The sequence below is a fragment of the Camelus dromedarius genome, chromosome 17 (genome assembly GCF_036321535.1).
Source record: "Camelus dromedarius isolate mCamDro1 chromosome 17, mCamDro1.pat, whole genome shotgun sequence".
NCBI lineage: Eukaryota > Metazoa > Chordata > Mammalia > Artiodactyla > Camelidae > Camelus > Camelus dromedarius.
In genome coordinates, this window is record NC_087452.1 from 17,058,253 (window position 1) to 17,081,990 (window position 23,738).

At 42.5% G+C, this 23,738-nt stretch overlaps 1 long non-coding RNA gene across 1 annotated transcript in view; it reads right to left on the minus strand.

Annotated features, from left to right (window-relative positions):
* Positions 1-23,738, minus strand: part of LOC105095265 (uncharacterized) — a 743,648-nt gene that overhangs the window by 87,556 nt on the left and 632,354 nt on the right. The window contains exons 14-17 of the long non-coding RNA XR_010384800.1: positions 8,196-8,297; positions 4,534-4,673; positions 1,181-1,264; positions 930-1,019 (exon numbers count right to left, since the gene is read on the minus strand). This is a non-coding gene — a long non-coding RNA (uncharacterized LOC105095265). The remainder of the gene's footprint in view (positions 1-929; positions 1,020-1,180; positions 1,265-4,533; positions 4,674-8,195; positions 8,298-23,738) is intronic.

The following is a 23,738-nucleotide window of genomic DNA, read 5'->3' on the forward strand; positions in this document are numbered from 1 at the left end:
ATTTCCTCCCCCTCTTTTCTCCTTTCTTGCTAAGCCTCAGAATCCCATTGCTTTTGCTTTGCTGAGTAATGTATGCTACCTGAGGGCACAGAGCTCCTATTGAGGAAAGTCAAGGTTTTTAGAGGAAATCTGGAGGAAGGAGGTTGGAGGAGAGAGAGAGGCTACAATGGGTAAACAGAATTAAGTTTTTCTCAGATGGTTCAGAACATAATCCTCTCATTTGCCTCATTAGGAAAGCATCCATAAAAATGACATTCATAAGCGATGCTTTAGGTATTTGGATTATGTACTGTGTGTGCTCTTGATGCATTAAGGACGGTGGATGGCCTTAAGGTAGGGATACAAAGAGCAAAGGCGGAGGCTGCCGGGAGCCGCACCAGCCCACCTCCATGACATTTGTTCTCAAAGACCGTTGCGTCACTGAGAGATTATGGGAAACGCGCGCCTCAGTCCGCCCACACAGTTGAACACAGTTCACTGGAAATCCTAAAAACAAAACCAACCTCTAACCAGCTTGGGCCCTGAACAGAAATCAGTACACTCCCGAACTTCAGCAAAAACGAAAGCCCCAAGCAGTGATACAAATTGCAACCAGTGTGAATAACACGTCTTTTACGGAATATTTAACCCGACCGCTTAGGCTGGGTGAGAACTTTTATTCTAGAGAATTCTCCCCCTATCTTTCCAGATTCTTCTTTCGGAATCGCAGCATATCGGCAATCACTTGCTTTTGCCTGAATCCACGAGACTCTGAAATTAGGATTTCTGGCTCCTGTCTTGTTCACCAACAAATCCTTACCTAACACGCACTCACTGCTTTCCTCATTCCATAAACAGCGCACGAGCACCTATGCGTGGGTTGCCCACGGCTGCTGTAAGGAGCTGCCACAAAAGCAGCGACTTAAAATAACACGAATGTGTAAGCTTACGGTTTGGGCGGTCATGAAGTCTCAAGTCCAAAATCCACCTCACGGGGCTTAAACCACGGTGATGGCGAGGGAGCCTTCCTCCTGCACGCTCTAGAGAAGAATCCACGGCCCTTCGTCGCCCACGCGCACAGCGCCGGGCCCTCCTCGGCTCGCGGCCCCCCGCACGCCCGCCCCCCTCGCCGCCTCGCCGCCTCTGACGCTGACCCGCCCTCCCGCCCCTTTATAAGAGCCCTTGATTACATTGGCCTCACCTGGCTGATCCACGCCGCCGCGCTCTCCGACTCAACAGGCTTCATTTAATCACACTGCAGCGTCCCTCTGCCAAGTAAGGAAACCTGTTCACAGGTTTTGAGGATTAGAACACAGCCGTCCTCAGGTCAAGAAAGGGGCAGTTACTATTCATCTTTCTACAACCTCCTACGTGTCAGGCATTATGCTAATACTACGAAGAACAAAACCAGATATAGGTCCTGTCTTCATGACGCTGTGGCCTAGACGGGGATACTTCTGAGAGACAGAATCTCATGAACAAAGGCTCTCGAGCAGGACTCAGAAGCTGAACTGTGAACTTGGGGGACCACGGACGTCTGTAGACCAGCGTGGGATGGAGCACTTGCTGCAGAGAGTGACAGCAGGAATGACCAGGGGTACAACCAGCAGGATTTGAGGTTTATAATTACCAGAGCAAAAGAAGCCAATGCAGCTTTTTAAACAGGTGTGTTGGCGGTGTGATGCCTGGGGAAACAACTCACTGCCTGGCGGATGTGTGGACACTAAACTGGATGGACCCAAGAATGCCATTAGTGGGGAGACTACTGCAATAATCCAGACAAGCAGAAGTGCTAGTGGGAATCAGGATGGAAAACAAAGATGGAGAGGAGTCACAGGACGGGGGATAGGAGACCATGGCCTGAAGGCCACATCTGGTTCACACCCAGTGCTGTAAATAAAGTTTTATTGAAACACAGCTACACCCCCTTGTTTACTGATTGTCTATGACTGCTTTAGCCTACAAAGGCAGAGTTGAATATTTGTGACCAAGACCATGAAGAACGGCAGAGCCTAAAACACTATCTGGCTATTTACAAAAACAGTTCACCAACCCCTAATATATAAGGTTAAACTAACATGACTGACAAAAGTTGGGGACCAGAGGTTTCCAAGAGAGGCAGGTTTCTTCACTGAGGATGGTACCCACTTGGAGGAGGTCCTGGTTTGGAGGGTGGAGAGAAGTGGTGGTGTTGAAGACCAGGAATTAATTTAAAAAAACTAGGTTAGGTTTGAGTTGACTTTGAGATTTCTTAAGGGCAATAGTCAGTAGATATGTGGGTCTGAAGCTCTGAGGATATATTCACAAGCTGTAGTATCCTGCCTACTTGGTGCTCAAAGACATATTGAAATTTTGGACTAAATCCCATAATAAAATTTCATTTAAGCTCTGTTTTAGAACTCTTACTGTGTTCATATTAATGGAAAAGACAACGCCAGCAACACTGGTTGAACCAGTGTGTCTGTGAGAGTGAGTGGATGTGCGTATTTGTGTAAATCAATTTGCAATTATTGAAAGACATTAACATTTTCATTCAGCTCACTGTGATTCTTGGTCATAATCTAAACTTCATAGCCAAAGAGTAGCCAATTCATATTTTAACCTTTTCTCAAATTTGAGAACTGTGAAAATCTATATTTTGTTATTTATGAGACTTAATATTAATGCGTGAGAAGTGAATGTCAGGAAGAGCCCATAAAGGGTACTTTTTATCCAAGCAACTGTCAAAGAACCAAGGGGATGGCAGTGACATTTCTCCTTCCAGTTAACTGCTCAAGATGTCAACTCTCCTTGACGATGGTCAGTGTGTGAAACCAACTCGGCATGCAAAAAGTGGATGGTGACTCAATGGTTTTACCTGCTTTAGTTACAGGATTCACCAACTTATCTGTGTACGACCCTTCCCTTTTGGTCCTAAAATAACCTTACGTTTCTGATCAAACATTTCCACTGTAATGTTCCTGAAGGTGTCTCCCTCCCCTCCCCCCAACATGAGCACATACTCTAGTAAGTGATTCCCATTTCTAAACTAATCAAACTGCACCCTCGATCCTCCTCCTCCCCAGACAGAAGGACATATAGCCCTCTGATTTATTCCTCACCATTGTCCTGAACACCATTTAACAGTCTATATTTTACTTCTTTCATTAATTGCTTGCCTCTTCCCATTAGAATGGAAGCTAACCAACAGTAGAGAATTTTATCTTTCTTTGTTCTCTCTGTTCTAGTACCTAGAACAGTGCTTGGATTATAGCAGAAATTCCGTAAATATTTGTTGAATTGGTGAATGAATAGGCAATAGTTGCTTGAGATTCAAGTTTCATAAAAATCTGTATCTGTTTGATCAACACTCAACCATTATCCCCTCTTTTTAAACTGGGTAGGTTTTTATTAAAAAAAAAAAAAAAGATTCTGGCACATTGTTGCTTAGTATGAAATAGAGTTGAAAATAAACTGTAGTGTTGACAAGACGGCTTGCCAAGGATCTTAAGCCTAGCACTTCTTTATTGAGCTGCAAGATTCCTGACCTTCATTATCAGTTTGGTAATCAGCCTACTACTTCCTTCTCATCTTCCTGAACTGCTCAAGATTTCAACTCGATGAGTCATAAGTCAAGGCCAATTTCTCTCCATTTTCAGATTGAACAATTCAAGATGAAAAATTTATTTTGAGTCACATGCTCATTCCTGGCCAACCAACATGGCAAGGTGAATGGGCTATGGTGAATGGCTGGTCTTGAGCCATGTATCCTTCCTCTTTTCCAGGAAAGCAACAGCCCCAGTGACCCTTCCAAGCTCCTGACTGTAGTCATGGTAAGTAGTTTCCCAAAGGAAGAGTCAAGGAGGTGCTGGACAGGCAAAAACTAGCATCTCTCCGTGGTGCCTTTCTCACCCTCACTTGGACGTCTGCCAACCAGCCTCTCTGCCTATTTTCCTACTTTTTTCTGGGTTAGTCATTCTTTCCCTAACAGGTAGTATGATTAAAGCATAGATGAGATCACATCACTTCTCCCCTACATACTCCCCGATAGGCTGAATAATGCCTCCCCACCAAATACGTCCACGTACTGGTCCCCAAACCTTGACTGTGTTTACCTTTCATGGCAAAACAGAGTTTGTACATAAGTTTAAGTTAAGGATCCAGAGACAGATCCTACCCTGGACTATCTGAGTGGGCTCAAGGCAATCACAAGGGTCCTTATAAGACAGAGGCAGAAGGGTCAGATAGCTAGAAGGAGGCAATGCAACAACTGAAGCAGCCTTGGAATGACTGTGAGCCCAGGAATGTTAGCAACCTCTAGAAACGGGAAGAACCCAGGAACAAATTCTCTCTTGGAGCGTCCAGAAGGAACCAACTCTGCTGACACCTAAGCCTCATTTCAGACTTTTGACGTCCAGAATGGCCAGATAATAAATCTGCGTCCTTTTAAGTCACTGAGTTTGTAGTAGTTTGTCACAACTGGGTTAGGAAACAAACACAACTCTAATAGTTATTTATTACACTTCAAATAAAACCCAAATTCCCAGTTCCTTACCATCTGCTGAGAAGACTTACCTTCCTGGATCTTCCCTCCTCACTCCATCTATCTCAGCTCTCCCAAACTCCTCGTCCTCTGACTCCGCCCTGTCCAAAATGGTAGCCACGAGCCAACTCAGTTGCCGAGCACTTGCAGTAGAGCTGGTGCAATCCAGGAGCTGAATTTTTAAATCCAGTTACATTTTCATTCATTTACATTTTAATTTAAACACTGAAGCAGTGTAAGGGCTGTTTTTCCTTTAAACACAACTTTATTGTTCAGCAGGATTACACTTATCTATTGAAAACTTTGCATCCAAATTGAGATGTGCTTTACGTATAAAATGCGCACTGGATTTTGAAGACAGTATAAAACACATAAAAGATCTCATTAATAATTTTTATATAGATTACATGTTGAAATGAAATGACAACACGCTGCATATGCGAGGCTAAATGAAATACATTCAATTTAATTTCATCTGTTCTTTTTGCTTTTTTGGATGTCACAACTAGAAAATTTAAAAATTACATATGTGGCTTGTACTCTGTGTGTCCTGGACAGTGGGCTCTACTCTTCCGGCTTTTGACTTGTTTCTTTGGCTTGCAAAGCCATTCCCCTAGGTTTTTTAGGACTCACAGCTCCAGCCTCTTTCAGTTCACTTAAAGTTCAATGCCAGTGTCACCTAGTCAAGAACGCTCTCCCCAGTGCAAGAAGCCCCCCCACCCCCACTCTCTCTTTGCCAAATTCCAGCACTCTTATCCTACTTTGCATAATACATCCTGATTTATCTTCTTCCTAGCAACTAATAGCATTTGGCGTCCTTATTTACTTGCTTGTGTGTCTGTTGTCTGTCTCCCCCAGCTGGAATGCAAGCCCATGGGAGCAGGGTCTCTGGTGTTCCTTTTCACCCCTGCTCCCCAGCAGGTAGAATGAAGCCTGGCAAATTTCAGGTACACAATCATTATTTCTTGACAAGAACCAATCATACTTCCCAATGTCAAGTTCCCAGTGATTCCCCTGGAAACTTTTAAATAAAAGTCCCTTGTTTTGTTTGAGTACCTTTCAAAAGGTTTCTATTACCAGCAAGCAAAGGGGCTTTGACCACGTGCAGTGGGTGCCATAAAGGGAGTGAAGACGTTTCTTCACTCTGTTTTTACACTTGGAGCAGTTTTGCAGCCCTGTTCAAAAATTAATGTGTAAATCAGGCAAATGATGAGGCAAAAGAGAGTAGTAACTGGCCTTCTTTTCCTTTCTCTCTCCCCCTTAAAGGGCAGGAAAGAAACGTTTTCACTTTATACTTGTTTTTTCTTGAATGATGTAAGAGTTTGCTTTGAAAGGTTCTCCTCCAGGCTCCTTGATGCAATAACTTTGAACGAAAACCAAATTTGGGAAGGAGACAGAGGGCAGCCAACCTTCCTAAATCTACTTGCAGCAACTTGAATTCCTTCTTTGGTTCTTCCTGGGATTGCTAGCTTCCTTTTATTAGTTAACATGTGCTGTTATTTACACAGCTGTTAATAGAGCATTTTTTTCCTCATGTTATTTTTGTTTTTTTTCCAGTTCTGTTTGTCTGGGCAAATTTGGAGGCTGACAGTTTATGTACAGCCTGGGATTTAAATCTGCAGTTGTCAGTTATTAAAAGCTACAGAAGTAACAGTTCATCCTCTTAAGATAGAGTCTCTGGGATGCAACTTTTTGAAAACAGGACTTGAATGACACAAGCAACATAAGCAACTTGGATTTTATATTATTAGTCAAAAGGGACATCTAGTCTCTCTGTACCTTTAATTTGAAGATAAAGTAGATTGCAAAGATAAGGTCTCCTTTATGATGAGATCTCCAATTATGGAAGGAAGTTCTTTGGTTTTTCCAATTTACATATTTTACTCTAATTTTACATTTTTCCCACTTCTCTTTTATCTGCCTATCTTCTCTTACTCCCAGTGCTCATAAAATACAGAAAGCAGAAGTTGGGGGGGGGATCTGTCTGACATGGTAACACCAGGAACCGACCTATACAACGGATGCAGATTGACATCTTTTTAGCGATAAGTGGCAGTAAGTGAACAAGTTTATCTCCTTTTTTTTTTTTTTAAAGTTTGACAAGTGATTTAATTTCAGCTGCAGAAAATAAATAGCCAGGCAGTCAGGAAATTTTCATGTCCCATTTTTCTCTGGGCAGGAATAAATGGGTTTTGTAGGAAGAGATAAAATTAATGAGGACCAGAGTTTCTGAGGAGGTGTCTACAAGGCCCCAGCTGAGATAGTGGACAATTATTTCATTAGACTGCAGTACAGGGAGGACTACTGTCTGCCTGACAAGTTCTGTGGGATTGTGAGCAGCCACCTTACCATGAACTTCTCCCCTCAGCCCTCTCTGTATAGGCTGCGTCCTCCAGGATGTATGTGGTCACATATGTGTTTTGACAACATTTTTCTTTCTTTTTGTTTTTTTTTTTTTACTGTGAAAGACAAAATGCACAAGACCCTCAAGGAAATCATTTTATTCAGTGCACTGCAATCAGGATAATGCTCTCAATCAGAAACATCTCAAAGAAAAGGAAGGAGCCATCGGGTCTTACAGAGACAAGCAAACAAGGGAGTTACCCCTAGTCTTATGGGAATCACGAGGAAGGATGGAGATGAGTCTTATCTGAGTCACTGAGGCAGGATGAAGGTAAGTCTTAGCTCAGAATAGGTGAGGTCGTAAGGCTGAGAGTGGTCCTTGAGGACAGCTCTTTCTCAGAACCCCAAAGGGTAGGGAGGAATTTTCAACTGTGTCTGGTTTTTTGGAGCACAAGACTCAGGCAAAGTTCAACACTGTCAGTCTTCCCTTTTGTTCAAGATGAATGAGTATAATTTGTCACTGAACATTTCAGAGGTGATCAAAAACAGGGTCTAGGAAATCGTGTCTTGAAGGATTCTTGTTTGCATTTCTTCAAACCCAGTTGAACCATCTGTTGAGAGGTGGTGGCAAACGTCAGTTTTCTTAGAGTTTGGAAATCAGGCATCTTAAAAGAGGAATGCATAAAATGAAGAAAAATTAATATAAAAGGTTGTATTCCAATAGAAAGCCAGGAATGGAACCATGAGGATAACTAGTTCACTGGATTCCGAGAACTCTGTGGAGGAAAATCTTCCGATTGTGCAATTATGCATTTCTTGATGCCCTTGAGCTAGAACACTGATGCTCTGGGTGATGTTGTCCACAGCACTGGTTACCTCTAGTACAAGTGCATGCATGACTGGACTACCTTAATGGTCCAGACTGTTGACCAGAGAGAATTCAGGTCCTTGCACAAATGGCTGCATAAAGAGTCCTTTGAGGTTAATATCAAGTCTCTGGGCTTCAGCTTGCAGGACTTCTTTAGATTTTGGAGTGTGAGAGGGATCTGGGCAGTAGACTCTAGTTCTTGATGATGCCAAAGCAAAGGGAAGAAAAATTGGAAACACTAGTTTGGAGAACTGTAGCCAGATATCAAAGGAAATGGGAAGAACTGAAAATTTTGTATGGATTGACAATTTGAGCAAGGCAAAAACTGCAGTGCAATTTACAAGTAGGTACCAACAGAGATAAGATTTCTAGAACCCATTAATCTGTTTGAAGAAATCACCAAATGGTCCGGCCATGAAACCAAAAGAAGTCAGCACCTGAAATCAAGCAAGTACTCAAAGAGAATAAAAATCACATCCTTACCTTGTTGCCAAGGGGTAAGTGTCCAGAGGACAAGATCAGGAATCGGACTCAATGTTGGCTCCCCAGTTCGCCAGCCAGGGAAGGACTGCCTGTGCTACCTAGCTGGAAAAAGCAGAAATCTAAAGATGAGGTCTAATCCTACCCAAGCCACATCCCCAAACTGAAAGACAAAACACACAGGCCAAATCAGGAGATGATTCTATTCAGGCTATTGCAATAGGGAGAACTTATTAATGAGGACAATTTCCAAGAAAAGAAGTGAGTCGAAGGTTTGAGAGAGGCAGGTAAACAAGAAACAAGGAGTCTTCTGGGAGTCAGGAGGAAGAATGGAGACAGATCTTATTTGGGAGGCAAGATAGAGGTTGGTGTTTTCTTGGAATATGGGAAAGCAGGGTAGTCCTTTGCGTTTAGCTGTTTCTCAGAATGCAAAGGAATAACCGAGGTGTTGGTGGGGCTGTATGGAACTCTCAGCCATCATCTCTGCTTTGGGGAGCTCAGACTCAGATCAAGATCAACATTGTCTCCATTTTTCAAAGCGTTACTTCAATATTTACATTAACAGGAACATACACATGACTACTCAGGGAACAAACAATTGGTATGTAGTAGACTAGGTACAGTGTTAGGTCTAACCACTAGTCTAATACTTGACCTTCCCCAAGTGTTCTCCAGCTTTTTCTTGGACTCTTTTATTGACAAGGAAACCCATGTACTTGAGGAGGCAACTGATTCTACTTTGACTCACCTCTGTTACAAAGGTTTTGGGTTTTTTTCCCCCTCTCAATTTTGAAAATAACTTTTATCTACATGTCAGTTCTAACCACTGGGAAGTGTACAATATTAGACCATAGAAACATTATCAATATGATACTGGAAAATACAAAATTTAGTTGGAAAACTATGATTGATTCCTATTTTTAAAAACCCTGCTCAGACTTCGTAGTAGACACTTTGAAATTGCTAGCAAAATGGTAGCAATTTGGATTAATTAGCAAAAAGGTAATTTACAATTAATGAAAATTCTGAATTAGAGAATACAGTATTTAAAAGAAACTCTGGTTTATTACTTTCCACCACATTCTGTGACTCAAATTCACTAAGGGAACTTGCCTAGAAGATCATCTTAGGAGACCTACTTTAATAAGAATTACTTATAATTAGCATAATAATTTCATATGCAAATAGTACTTCTAAAGTACTTTAAATTTACTCTTAAGTATTTTATACATTGCCATTTGCAGTCTTATTTACACCTTTAATTTGAGCTTTCTATGAAGAAGGACTTTTCCCTAATGAAGAGTCAACTTAAAGCCAGCTCCACAAACTCTGAGCTAGCAAACCCAAATCAATGAGATTTTACTTCATATATGTTAAATAGTACTATATATAACAAAAATACTGATTCTTAGTGATGTACAATTATAATAAAACTCTACTCCTATTTAAATTCTGTAGTGTTTATATATACATGATTTATGGTAGGTTGGGAAAGAAACTAACTTATTGCAAGTAATTGGATGTGAAAGGCTTTAAAATTCATACTGTAACTGCCGGTACTATATACCGTATATCTTCATCTGGTACTTTTAAAGAAATAGCACTTTTGAACACTATTTTCAGAAAATAGTTCTGCGATGCCCAAAATCTTAGCTCATCTGTAGAATCAATAGGAGAAAACTGTAACCAACAGCACATTAATAGGTCTTTAAAACAAATATAAACTAAAATGAAAAAAATACGTGTTTCCCCAAATTTACATCTAAAGGGTGAAAAAATATGCAAAATAGTTTCTAACTTTAGCTACCTGGGACACTATCTTTAATTTAACTCTGAGAGAAAATGCTTTGGACTGCTTTGAGGTTTAAATTCCTCCCCCCCGTTTGGCAAGCATCATGGGCCACAATTTTAAAATCTGATTCTCAATCTACCTTTTGCAGTTTCCAACTCTCCCATCTATCTCTCGGGGCTTGCAGGCTGTGTTTACGTTATGCCAAAGAGCTGAAGCAAAAGTGGAATTCCAATTCATCACCCAGATGTTTCCAAACTCCATGGAGCCATATTTGGAATTGTATATATAAAATATCCCTATAATTTATTAATTTTTCTTCCCCACCTGGATGTTTTGGCATCAAGTCACTTTATGTCTGGCAACTCCTGGGAATTTCATATGAAGGCCTGGGATGGGGGTTTCTTGCTCATCAGTCTGCTTTCATCTTGAAGTCCAGCCAGATTGGTGGGGGCGGGAGGGGCCAGACATTCCCCAAATGCCCGATGCTTAGAATTCAGGTATTTTTTTTTAAGAAGAGTGGGAATGCAAAACCAGGATCAGTAAAAAGTATGCTTACTGCTCCTGAATAGTGATCAAGATAGAAAGCTAATTTGCTTTTCATTACTTAAAAATAAAATGTGTATGCGTAAGTGTATACATGGTATACGTGTGTGTGTGTACATATACATATGGTGTCACTTTTGTCATCAGAATAAAAAAGTTCCTTCTTCTTAAAAGAAGTTAATAAGGTAGTTCTCGTCTTGGAGCTAGAAGCTCCAAGAAATTCGAGTCTGCTTCATTCCTTTCACAGATAAATAAACTATGGCCGAGACAGGTGAGGTGACTTCTCCAGGCGGGCAGAGTGCACTGAAAAGGAACTGAGACCAGAACCCAGGTCCAAACAAGCCGTGCACGGAATGTTGACGCGGTAGGTTTCTTTATTTTGCCACTGGGAACAACTATTAGGATAAATAAGGCTTTTATTACTTTAAATGCCAAATCATATCAGGATAATTCTCATATCGAAATGGGCTTAGAAAGCTTTCATGTTGTTTAAATGATACAAGCACTGAATCAAATCCTGCCTTTGGACTGTCACATGTCATTTATACTAGGGTCACATGGCAGTTAATAGGAACCTAGCCTCTGAGCCTCAGTTTCTCCTTCTGATAAACCAGAAGACGAATACCAGCCTCACAGAGTGGATGCAGAGGTGAACCAAATGTGTGTAAAGTCCCTGCCCTGGCACAAAGTTAAGTATTGAATAAATGGTCAAGTGATGATGGTGACCTGTAAATTTCACCCTGGAAGGGACAGTAATGTTTCCATGAACATCTAGATGGAAGACCAAAGTGTAGGCTATCAATCTTCCACCACAGCAAAGTATGCAGTATCACACAGATTTGCTGAATAATGTGTCACATCTGGAAGAAACCAGCTCATGAATCATAGAAGAAGCTGCTGTGGTTAAAAAAAAACAAAAACATAAGCTCAACCGTGATAAAGAAATTGCTTTTACAATGCGGTGCAAGAGTGAGGTTTTTTTTGTTTTTTTTTTTTTTAAATATACGAAGTTAGTATTCAAAAGACCTTTGCTAGACCTTGAGAGACTGCTTCTAACGCTGACAAAAAAAAAAAAAAAAATTGCACATTGCACCAAACAATCTAAGCTAACCAACCCACCAAAACTCTTCTGTCCTGGAGTAGAAATACAGTACATGGCACTAACAAGGCATTAGCACTGTACCCATATGTCTAATCACTGAACCCTAAGATCGTTTTGCAATCTCTTTCAGCTGCATCTTCTTAAGCAGCTGACCTACCGACTGTCTTTTATGAGAAAGTTAAAAATCATCCCCTTCTAGGTGAAGTGATGAAATGTCTATGCCGGGCAGAGGAGACTTTTTGTGAAAAGATCTCATCTGTCCTACAATGTAGCAGATGCTTGCCATTTAGGGGGGAATATATCTAGAGACCATTGCAAATACAATTTTGCTTAAAAACTGCAGTCAAGTACCACTGAAAAGATTTCAGAATGCCTTTGCATCCTTAGTAAGAATTTTGGCATTTGTGTAAAACAAAGTGTAAAGACAATATTGTGCTATCATGATACTCATTCATGAATCAAGTGATGAGTTCTTGAACTCTAAGCTTGCTATACATGAAATTAATATTAGTACCTGTATTAGTCATACTGCTGCGAAACAAATCACCACAAACTTATAGCTTAAGCAACACACCTTTATCACCTCCCAGTTTCAGGCTGCAATCAAGGTGTCAGAGGAGGCTTGACTAGCAACAGTCTGCTTTCCTGTTCTGAGACTGTGGGGAGATTCAGTTCCTGGTGGTCGTAGGATTGAGAGCTTCATTTTTTTTTTCTGACTGTTTGTTGGAAGCCACACTCAGCAATTGGAGGCTGCCTACAGTTCCTTGTCACACGGGCTTCCCCAACAAGCCACTCATGGCAATGTGCTTCCTAGACAAACACAGCAAGCGAGCAAGCGACAGACATCCTAGCAAAGATGGGCACCGCTATCTTAACGCAATCACGTACATGTAAACACACGCAGCCCATCACCTTGGCTATATCCCACTGGTTAGAAGCAAGACACATCCCTTGCACACTCAAGAGGGGACTGCGCCAAAGTGTGAATAACCAGGGTGTGGGGCTGATGGGGGTCACCTTAAGAATCTGCCCATCACAGCATGTCTGCACAATGACAACTACCGGAATTACGGTATTTATCTCTTGAATAGTCAAAATTGCCAACATTAATTCTGTCAATACCAGAGGCTTGCATTTGTGTAGCTCTGAGTGTCTATCCTGTAGAGTCAATCCACAACTTCTCTTGAGCAACAGCAGCCCCACCCTCCCAGAACTACAAACGGCTGGCCTATTGGTAGGCACACACACTCCCTCTTTTCTTCAAGAGACTGTAGCGGGAGAGGATTTTCTGCTTGCTCCCTTCACTTGCCTTCTTATCCCTGCCATTTTCTTCCCCAGATCTGTGAGGGGAGCAAGTGCCCAAAGGCTGGGATATTCTTAGCTTAATAGCACACTGAAATGATGCTATGAGAGGTCATATGAGAGGTAAGAAAGCATAAACTTTGATACTCAAGCTTCCTCACAGCTAATTGAGTCCCTGGAAATGAGGAGGGATGGAAAATGCTAATGGGATGGTGAGCTATACAAGACGGATGATGCTTAAAGAGAGGAGAGCAACTTAATGGTACCCATGGACGTCGGGAGCAGGCTCATCTGATGTGCGACTTGATGAGGAAAGTGATGACCTGCCTTGCACCCTGCACCTTCCTCAGGACCTGCTCACAGGCGATGAGTTTGGCCTAGAGGTCTTGGGTATGTGGGCATCAGTAACGTTTAAAGTTCTAATTTCCCCCAAGTGAATGTGAGTAACAACTCCTTCTCCCTTAAAGGAACAAAGAAGATTTGAACACGACATAGTTACAGCTGCACCCTAGATGATTTGGGAACATCCTTCAGGATGAGAGAAAACTCAGCCCCGTTACAAAGTCTCTTAATGTCCTCTCAGCAGAGAAAAAGACTCCTTGGGAGCAACTCTCACAGCAGAAGGAAGGTAAACTGTTTACATTTTCTCCGTGCCCTGCTCCCCTTGGAGCACAGAAAGTGCTATCTCGTTAGCAAAAACAAAGGAGCGGGTATCTTCTCTGCTCAGTACATGGGGATTCAGACAGGCAGCGCGCATTAGTGTTAATGGGTGTTAGACGTGTAAAACCCAGCCCTTCAACATGATAATACATAATACACCCCTTAATTTTTAATTCACTCGGGTCTCAATTTTAAAGCATTTTCTTGTAGTTTGTCCTAATTATAATCATTTTTAATGACAGCTTAAAAATTTCATCCAACTGTCTTATCACATACGGTACTTAATTTCTCAAGTGAACAGTTTTACTGTACACCATTCTGGGAATTTTAAGAACTAAAACATAAAAGGAGAGAAAGTCCTTTGTATGGTGAAACTAGATGTTAATTGTTCTAATATACATAAAGAGACCAAAGCAGTTTCTTTGGAAGCGCGGGGCCGGCCTTCCCGCGGAGTTTACTCCCACCCCTTTCAAGGGAGATGCGCAAAACCCCAGGGAAAAACGAGAAGAAAAGGATTCCACTCCCCCTCCCGCTCCCCCCAACCCCGGTTTGGCTGGGTTCTGCCAAAAACCAGAACTGGGATTGAATATTCATCATATTCTACACGTTGAATAGATTGCCCTTGTTTGCTGAGAGCAAAGTGGAAACTTCCCAGTTAGAAAGAATCACAAGCAGACTCCCTCAGCCGACCAGCCTCGGCCAGGCTGTTTGTCGGGTCGTTTGAGGCACAAGGAGTTTTCTAACATCTGCTTGCCACTCTTTGGGTGAGTGGACTCCCTGGTATGTTCGCTAGCTTACTGGCACCTGGAAAAACAGCGGATCCCAGAGCTGTTACATGCTTCGCTGTCGTTAACCATGAGCCCCAGGTACGACGTAGGAGGGTCAGACACGCGCACACACACATACACACATACAGACATATTTTAAACCGACAAGAGAGAGCTGGGGGCCATCGTGTCTTCCCCATCTTCTGTGATGTTAACACGCCAGACCAGGGCTTCCTCCACTGTTTCCTGGGGTCCTTGATTTCACTGCCCTGATAAGTCTGACCTTCAGTGTTATCCTAAGGTCCTTGGACTGTGCTGTTCTCTCTGGCTCTGCTCTCTTCCTCCACAAACTGAGGTCTCTGCTCAAAGTGCTACCCTGCAAACAGGCTTCCCCTGACTGCATTGGATCCATCTCCCCTATAAGCCTTACCCTTTTTACCCTTCTACAGACCCCTTGTTACCACCTGAAATTATGTTCAATGCTGTAAAGGGAAAATGCCCCCCGTTTTAGCAGCACAAGCCTAGAGGACACCACCGCTGAAGCGCCATGACCTTCACCTTGTGTGGCCCCGGTTCACCAGCCCTAGTGAGTCCTGGTCCAAGACTCTTCCCTCAACGCCAACAAAGGGCTTGTTTGGTCTTTGGACTATCACTTGTGAATAGCTCACCATTTACTTAGTTACTGTGTTTCTTCCACAGACTGTAAGCTTCACGAAAGCAGGCATTTTACTGTTCTACTTACTGCTGTGTTTAGAGCAGTGCCTGGCATGTGCCAAGCTCAGCGAGCCTGTGGAATGACTTTGTCTGTTGGATTGTGGACTGTCCTTACCTATGGTCTCAGCTGAGACGCACCGATGGACCAGAGCAATTAAACCACACTCAAGCCTATTTCTAGGGTATAAAGGCAAGTGAGAACCGAGGAAAGGTTCTTTTTGAGATTTTGATACTATATAAATGACATAATTATTTGAACTGTCCATTTTCAATGTGATTTTGGGGGGAGGGGATAAGCATTACATATATACAGAAAAGCGCCAAATTGTCAACGTATCACTGGATGCATTTTTACAAAGTGAGCACATCTCTGAGATCAGCACCCAGATCACGACACAGAACATTACCAGGATCCCAGAGCCCTTTGCTCCTCTGGACCCATTCGCCCCGAGTCACCAGAGTAACTGGGATGTTCTCCCCAGTGCAGATCAGTTCCCTAGGCCATGGCTGTATCGTAATTAGAACATATGGCTATTTAATATGCTAAATTAACTGCTGAGTTTGGAGGAAACTTTGCATCTTCTGCTTTTTTTTGTTAATATCCTAGGGCTCGAGTTTTGTTATGCTTCAGTCACAGATTTTTGGAGAAGCTGGAAATCTCCCGTGAATGCCTACCGAGCTGGCAGAAGTTTTCTGTGCTTCTCTCTGTCTCTAAGAGGCTGCACTGAGGGCTCTTTCTTTTCAGTTTAGTTGGGTCAGTCTGTTAGAGCAGGCAGATAGCTAGATATGAGCAGAGAAAGGGGGATCCGGGCCAAATGACAGGAAACCATAAATCTTGTGAACAACGGGGTGGGGGGGGGGTCCTTGGACAACCAGAGGAAAGCAAGAATCTCGGCACTGATAAGAGATCACACATTTTGGGATGACAAGTGTCCTGGAGGCAGGAAAAGAAAGGTGGGAAAAGGGAGGCAGGAATCTCCAGTGTACCAATGTGACCCTTTGCTCATTATGCCATCATTACAATAAAATTAACCTTGTAGATAAGAAGTACCCGTCAGGCACCGAAGCCATCACACTTTGGATCAAAACTAAATAAGGACAAAAATCCCTCTTCCCCTCGGGAAGGTGGAGCTGGGATGAAAATCGGGGAATACAACCCCAAACCATCGCCTCCCCAGTGAACACTCCACCCATTCATTTTTATACCCTATGTAACCAACTTGCCAAAGAAACTCAGGGCAGCTGCTCACCTGAGTCTGCCCGCTTTCCCCCTGACAGTGTCCTACCTATTGCTTAATAAATCTTTACTTTACTTTCCTGAACTCCATGTCTTATCTCTGAATTCTTCCTGCCGTGAGACAAGAACTTAATTGCTAGCAACATCTTCTCAGATGACCACTAACTGGACTGGGGAAACTCCCCTTTATTTGTTGTGATTAACCCTGAGAACAATTCGAAAGAACACAGGAGAAACTCAAAAGTTGTGACATTTAAATTATTTAAGCTGTGCTACAGAACAAGCCACGCTCTATTCAATCTCCATACCATCTGTAAGGCAGGGGCTCATGACAGCCAGTGAGTACTGGAATCACTGAGCTACACTGAGGTGGGGTGGGATGCTGACTAAAAATGCACGTTCCTATGAATCATTTCCAAAGACCCAGATTTGGTGGTCCTGTGGGAGGTTTATTTCTATTAAGAACCTCGTGTGATTCTAAAGTAAGATGCTGTAAAGAGTGACTTGGGGACCTAGTTTCTTTGGTAGGACTTGGGCTGTGGTCAAAACAAACAAAAAAAAACCAAAAAAAAACCCAAAACACCCCACAATAAAAAGCAAAAACAAAACAAATCAAAACAAAACCCAATAACAACAATAAAAAAATTCCCCAATAAATGCTTTTAACTCTTCATCGGCAGGCAATTTCCTTTTCCTGTAAGAGAAACAACCACAATAACAGAGGCCCCACACACTCACACACAAACGAATTCTACACACCCACAACCATTTTAAGCTTAGCAACCACTTGCCAGCAGGCATTACCACAAGTTTTTATCAGGAGCGGGATATCAAAAGTGACATTTAGAGGGAAGTCTGCCTGGGGTTTGACCCTCTGTAGTTTGGGTACATCCAGATCTAACATAACTATTGGGAAAAAGCCGCACTTCCCCCCCATCAGTTTACTCCTGCCGGGCTCCTGTTCCAGATGGCAGGAAGGCACACACGCTATTTCCGTGCGTGTGGGTCTGTCTTCACTTCCTTTCGGGGAAGGCCCAGGTTTTTCTGGGTGGTGTGTACAGAGTTCATATTCAGCTATGTGTGTTCATTCCCCTGTGCACGGTTCATCGCTGCAGCGATGGTGGCCATGACCCTCTCTGAAACGGCTCTAGGGTTTGCAGTGTAATGATCAGAACCCAACGTTCGCCCAAATACGTTTACTCCCATCATGTGCCAGATGGAATGAAGCAGGCAGGCACAAACATTTCTCTCTCTCTCTCTTTTTTTTTTTTTTTGGATGCATCTCTCCCATCTATGTGCCTGTGCAGTCTGTTTTGACTTCTTTTTGAGAGAAAAAAAAAAAAAACAGGTTTTTCCCGTGTGTTTTATGCAGGGCCAATATTAAGACCAAGAGTGGAGCTCTCCCAATGGCACACATCAGTCTTCTGCTAGTACCAGCCACACCCCCCCCAACTCAAGCAGCCCCTGATACTGTTCCAGGGGTGCAGGTGGGTGGCAGAGCGGCTGTCCCTTCTTCTTTGGCCCAGCACACCCAGGGAGTGAAATCGAAAGCCACTGGCCACCCCGGCAGGTGAGCTCGTGACCACCAAGGCGGTGCACGAGAAAGCTAATCTCCCTTCTCCGGCGTGGCTGGGATGAGGGATTCCGTGGCCCTCCAAGCGGAAGGGGAAGTTGCACTCAGTGTAAATGCCTGCGGGTAAAAATCACCGCCAAATTAGTAGCTTCCAAATATCATTTTCAATAAAAACTTCACGATAAAAAGCATGTTAATACCCAATGGTTAGTGGTTTTTATGACGGTGTTAAACCATTTGTACTGAGGCTCTCCTGCTGGTGCCGTTCCCCTCGCCGAAGAAAGAAATTGGCTGTTCGTGCAACGTTGGTGCGCCTTCACTGTTGCTATAAAATCAGCCCCCAGGAGAATTTTAAGTCTTGAATTGCTTTTTAGCACAGACTAAGGAAGTAAAAGTTCTAAAACTGCCTGGTTACAGACAAATCACTTAAAAAGCCAGCTCTGTACTGGCAAAGTCTTGCTGCAGGAAATGTTTCAAAAGGCAGAAGATAACAATATGAAAGCTAAGTATTGTTATTTATTTAACAAACGAAGCCGGCTGTCATGGAAAACTAAGCCTCTGGGAGGAAACTCTTTAAGGTCATGTGAAATGCCAGATCCTTGTAACAGACGTCCTGCTATAACATGTGATGATGTTTACACACGTATGTCTTGGCTGCTGGACTTGTTTATAAATACACACACAGGCACATACACTCTATTCGATGAAAGTTCATTAATCCACTGCACGGTGATTCAAAATAGTACCTTTGGTGAAGCCTTTCTCCAGATGGCCAGAATCACTGCATCTTCCAATGAGAAATACAGACTAATCTAGGGTAGCAGAATTCAAATCTGATAGACCGAGAGGGAAACTAACCAGATTTTGTTGTACGTTACATACACCCAGTGTGCACAGTGTTTTTAAGAAATGGAGTGAGGCCGGATGGAAGGAGCCACTGTGGAAGGTGGGTGGCGTTCCAAAGGTGGGAGGACGTGACCTGATTTAAGTGTTGAGTGTTATCTATTCCTCTCACTGCAGGGTGAGCCCCTCCAGGACCGACACTGTGTGAATTCATCTTTCTCTTCCCGGTTCCTCGGCACCCATGGTGGTATTCTGCATCTAAACGTGTTCAATAAGCATTTCAGGTCAGAAAATAGATGTGGTGATATATTTTCTACTTCACTGGAAGGAGATTATTTCATTCCATTCATTGGCCAAGAATACAAAGATCATAATTCAACAAAATAATTCTATCAAACAAAATGAAACATCTAGGCTGGTTTTCATTGATTGGCAGTGAGATCCTCAGCCCAGAAATCCGCTTAAAAGTGGCCCAATGTAAGCCACCAGGCACTCTGCCGCATGCTGGAATGTTCCCTGGCTTACATGCCACGACCTTTGGGTTGGCCATCCACGCATATTCCAAACAACTTATCCTCCTCAAACGTAACAAAGAACTAGGGTGTTAAAATCCAGGGAAGACATTTGAGAAATGATAAACAACCCTGAGGATTTGAGTATTTATTCTAGGCTGCTTATGATGACATATTTTTATAACACTTGTCCGGGTGCCAGGTAATGGCAGGATGGAAAATTCACATTCCCCAAATAAGTGAAGGGTGTGTCACCCCAAACTGTTTCCATCTCTAGCAGACTCTCTGATAGCTGAAAAAGAGAGTTTAAAGGTGCAAGAGAGATTTAATTCCTCTCAAAATGTCTTTTAAGAACCTTATGTTCGGAGAAGCCTTCTTTTCCTCCCTTTTTCTTTCTCTTTCTTTCTTTCTTTCTTTTTTTTTTTTTACAGCCCACTCTCAGTGTTTGCTAATTTGTGATCTTTAGAAATGTCTAATGTGTTTTCAGGCCTTCTGTGTACCTTCAGTGAGAAAGGTTTCTCTGCTTAATTAATTTGCATTCTTTTTTTTTTTTTTTTTTTTTTGCCAGATAGGGTATTCTGTTAATTTTTTTTTTTTTCCTCTAGGAAGCAAAGAAGGAACTGGAATCATTTTGCATTTCAGTTTTGGAACATTTCATTTGAGTAATTTGGGTATTAAGCTGATGAGAAGAGACATACAAATCAGATTCCTCTCAATTTTGTATGTCTGTGTTTCTGAAAGTCTTCACTGAAAGGTTAACTTAGTCTTTTTTTTTTTTTTTTGTTAGAGTAGGACTTGAAATTGGGATTCCAGCAGGAACCATGTATACCTTTTCAGTACACTGACACTTCTCATTGTAAAATAATCCATGTAAAGTTCCAAACACTATATAAGTTAGGGATGGTCATTACAAGATTTACCCAAGATGCTTGGATGGTTTCCTGTCAAGTAATTAAATTTACACATGCAAGTTAAAAGCTACCACTGAAAGAAAAACACAATTTGTGTAAAAACCAGGGCTGGGAAGTCGACCTTCCTCACTGAAAATTAGAATTCTCATAGCATGTGGAACTATCATACTTAACTTCACGCTGGTCAAGTAAGAGACTATTATTAGTGACAAGTAAAACCAGGAGATTTGCAATTATGACTTTGTCTAGTTAGGGGTTGAAAAGGGCAGACAATTTATGCCCAATACATCTGATTTTCTGCATTTTTGGATGTTAATAGTAAACTTGGCTTCCACATTTGCTGAAATTTGCATGAGGTCTGCCATAGCACTCCAGAACAGAGTAAAAACTGCATTTCAATGACCAGAGCTAAGCTCATAACCTCCAAAGAACATGGAAAACAGGTTCCTTTGGGGGCTAAGGAAGATCATTTGAGTGTTTCTTAGAGATGTAGCACAAAAGAAGGCCATTTTCAGCCTTTTTTGAAGATCCAATACTGAGCATCTGAAGAAGACGTGGAGGTGTTTCAGGATGGACACAGGTGGACTGTGCCCATTTTGTGGGAATGTGACTTGCGTAGGCGCACTGGGCCCTCAACTCAGAAGGACCTGTAATTGTTCTGAGACTCTGTTGTCTCCACCTTGAAATTTTAAATCATTTTACCTTTGAATCTGTGCTTTGTAAGTGAAGTCCTACAAGATGACAGATCATGCGTGTGAACAGAGGAGGTAACGCGTAATACGTGTTCATCCTTCCTTGCCACCTTGTTTGCATATAACCTGCACGAAGCCCCTTGAACACAGGATTTTGGACGATCCATAGCGCATGGGGGTTGAGACTGAAAGTGCGTACGATGGGAACCTGTTAAGAAAGCCTAGAGATCCGCAGAGTATTGGTAGAACGTGGATGAATCAAGAAGTGAAATAAAAACAGGAGAGGTCATTTGGGGCAGTGTTTCTACTGCTCTGGTAAGAATGAAATAGATACACATACAAGAGCGATGAAAAACAAATTGTGTAACTGTAACGATTTCACGCATGAGTTGAATGTTCTTGCGTCTGCATTGAAGTCTAGCACTGGACAATCTGAAGATGAATGATAAAAATCATGCCAATATTTTACAGTTTTACTTTTTCGTAGAACGACATTAAATGGCAAATAAAAACCATGACGACAAGTTGAGAGAAAAAGGCCACGGGAGAAAGGAAAAAAACCCACCACCACATTTTAGTACCCATAATGGCACTTCACCTCTACTTTTTGAGCAAGAGGTCTTAACTTTCATTCCGCCCTGAGCCCTGTAAATTACGTATCTGGGGTTGATTAGGAAGACAGATACCATGTTAGCTATTTTGATGGAGACAATTTAATACGGGGAGTTAGATAAATACGTATTGATGGGCTAAATAGGCAAAAAGAGAACATGGAGGTAACTCAGATGGTAAATGTGGGCAACAGTCAGCACTCCAACGGCAGGGAGAACAGGGGGAGGAGCTGGGGTTATCAACGCCCAGAAGCTCAGAAGAGAAGCCTTGTAGAGCTGGGGCCCAGATGGCCAAGGAAGGGGCACTGACTGGCTGGTGCTGGTACCTTGAGAACTCAGAGGAGCAACCCCACAGAGACAGGACTCAGACCTCTGAGCAGGGGACACTGCTTCTTGTGCTGGTACCTCCGGTGGAGTGCACTGAGGCTGGTTCTAGAAACTGGATCAACACTGCTAGAGCCAGTTACTGTACAGGAATGGTCCATGGAAAAGGAGCAAGGCCCTCTCCTCCCTTCTGCCTTCCAGGTTACTTTTAGTGCTCCCCACCCTGGCCCATCTAGTACGGATTCAGCTGGGAAAGGAGAAACCTAGTCCGCAGAGTCCCCGTGCCAGCATCACAAAGCAGAGCATGGAAGGGTAGGATTGGGGCTGAGACACTTGCTTAATAACCAGCACATAAATGAACCACGTTGAAACCTCTAGGATATTAACCATTTGTTACAAAAGCTAAGTTTTCACTGGTGGCCATACACAACATTCATCCTGCCTGCATGACTTCTCTTCCTCATCACCAATTTGAAGGCTACCTGCTACTGTCCCTGTACTGAATAATCAGATGAATCATACTTCTTTTATAATTTCTATATTCCCATGATTTTTTCTTAATCTAAAATCTATTAGCATCTCCACATTCCACTATTTACACATTATTTTATAATTGTTGCCTTAAATTGTCAGAAACGCTGACTCTCACGTTCGTGAGCGTGTACATCCATTTGTCCCCTAGGCGTTTCTAAGACTTAGATGAGATTCATGTTTTCATTTTTGTTTTCCTCGAATGTACATAGTAGGCATTTAATGAATGTCTATTAAACTCAAATAGGAAAATACGCCTTTAAGTGACAATCCTAAAGAAATTATGGACAGCAGAGTTGACATCTAATTCATTCTTCCTTAAAGGAAATTCCTGTTTGATGTATCTGAACAAACAACAGAAGTAGGGGTCAGAGGAAGCACAGAGAGAACAGGAAGCTACCTGCTTGAGATGAAAGGGTTTCCAGAAGGGTCCGCAGAGCTCAATTTTCAGCATTAGTGATTCGAACAAGGGAATAAAGAAGGAAAGGAAGGAAGAAAAGCAAGAAAGATAAAAGAATGGATTGCAAATTAAATCCATTTTTAATTTAAAAGAGACATGGAAATAAACAGAACAAAGAATTAGGGAATTCAATATTTTAAAATTATGAGCACAGTAGCCACAGTTCTTTTTAACGACATATTTCGAATCTCCTAGCTTTTAGAAGTTAACTACAACATAATTCCCCAAGAAGAAGGAAGATTTCCAAACCATAACGTAAATGGCAAAAACCAGGGTTCGGAGTCATCTTAAGCACCAGGGAGCACACACACATGTGATCTTAGTAACCGTTCCCAGCGTCCCTGGGCCCATTTCAGAGCATCGAGCAACCCTTTGCCCCTCAGAAAGTGAAACAAAGACAAGAAACTGCAGCACAGGACAGCGGTTAAGAGTTTAAGGTGGGAAATTGGACTGCCATTGAGTCAGACAGCTGGTGTCAAATATCTGCTTCCCCTCTTCCTAGCTGTGGGCCTTAGGCAACTTAGGGAAGGCTCCCGGGTGTGAGTCTAATAGTATCTCTTAGGTGGTGGGGAAGATTAAAGAAGCTACAGCATGGGAAACTCTTAGCACACGGTTTGGCAAGTAATAAACACTCAGTAAATGCTATGGACCGTACAAAGCAGCAGCCCTTTTGTCTAACCACCAGATGACATTTCCTTCCTTTTGGGGTTGCAGATTCCCCTATCAGGTGGTTATAAAGTTATCTGCTATCTCACGGTGGAGGGAGGCCTGCCTTCACATTTCAGTTTTACGAGTTTCCTGGCTGCCTGAGTGCTGGGAAACCCTTCATTTGCCCAACGTGCCAAACCCATCTCCCTGCAAACAAACAAAATGATGACAGTGTCCTGCTCCAAAAACAAAACAAATCCAGAGCCTGAGAACTAAGACATTTCCACGGTAAAGAATAATGAGCGCACCGAGAATGTAATTTCT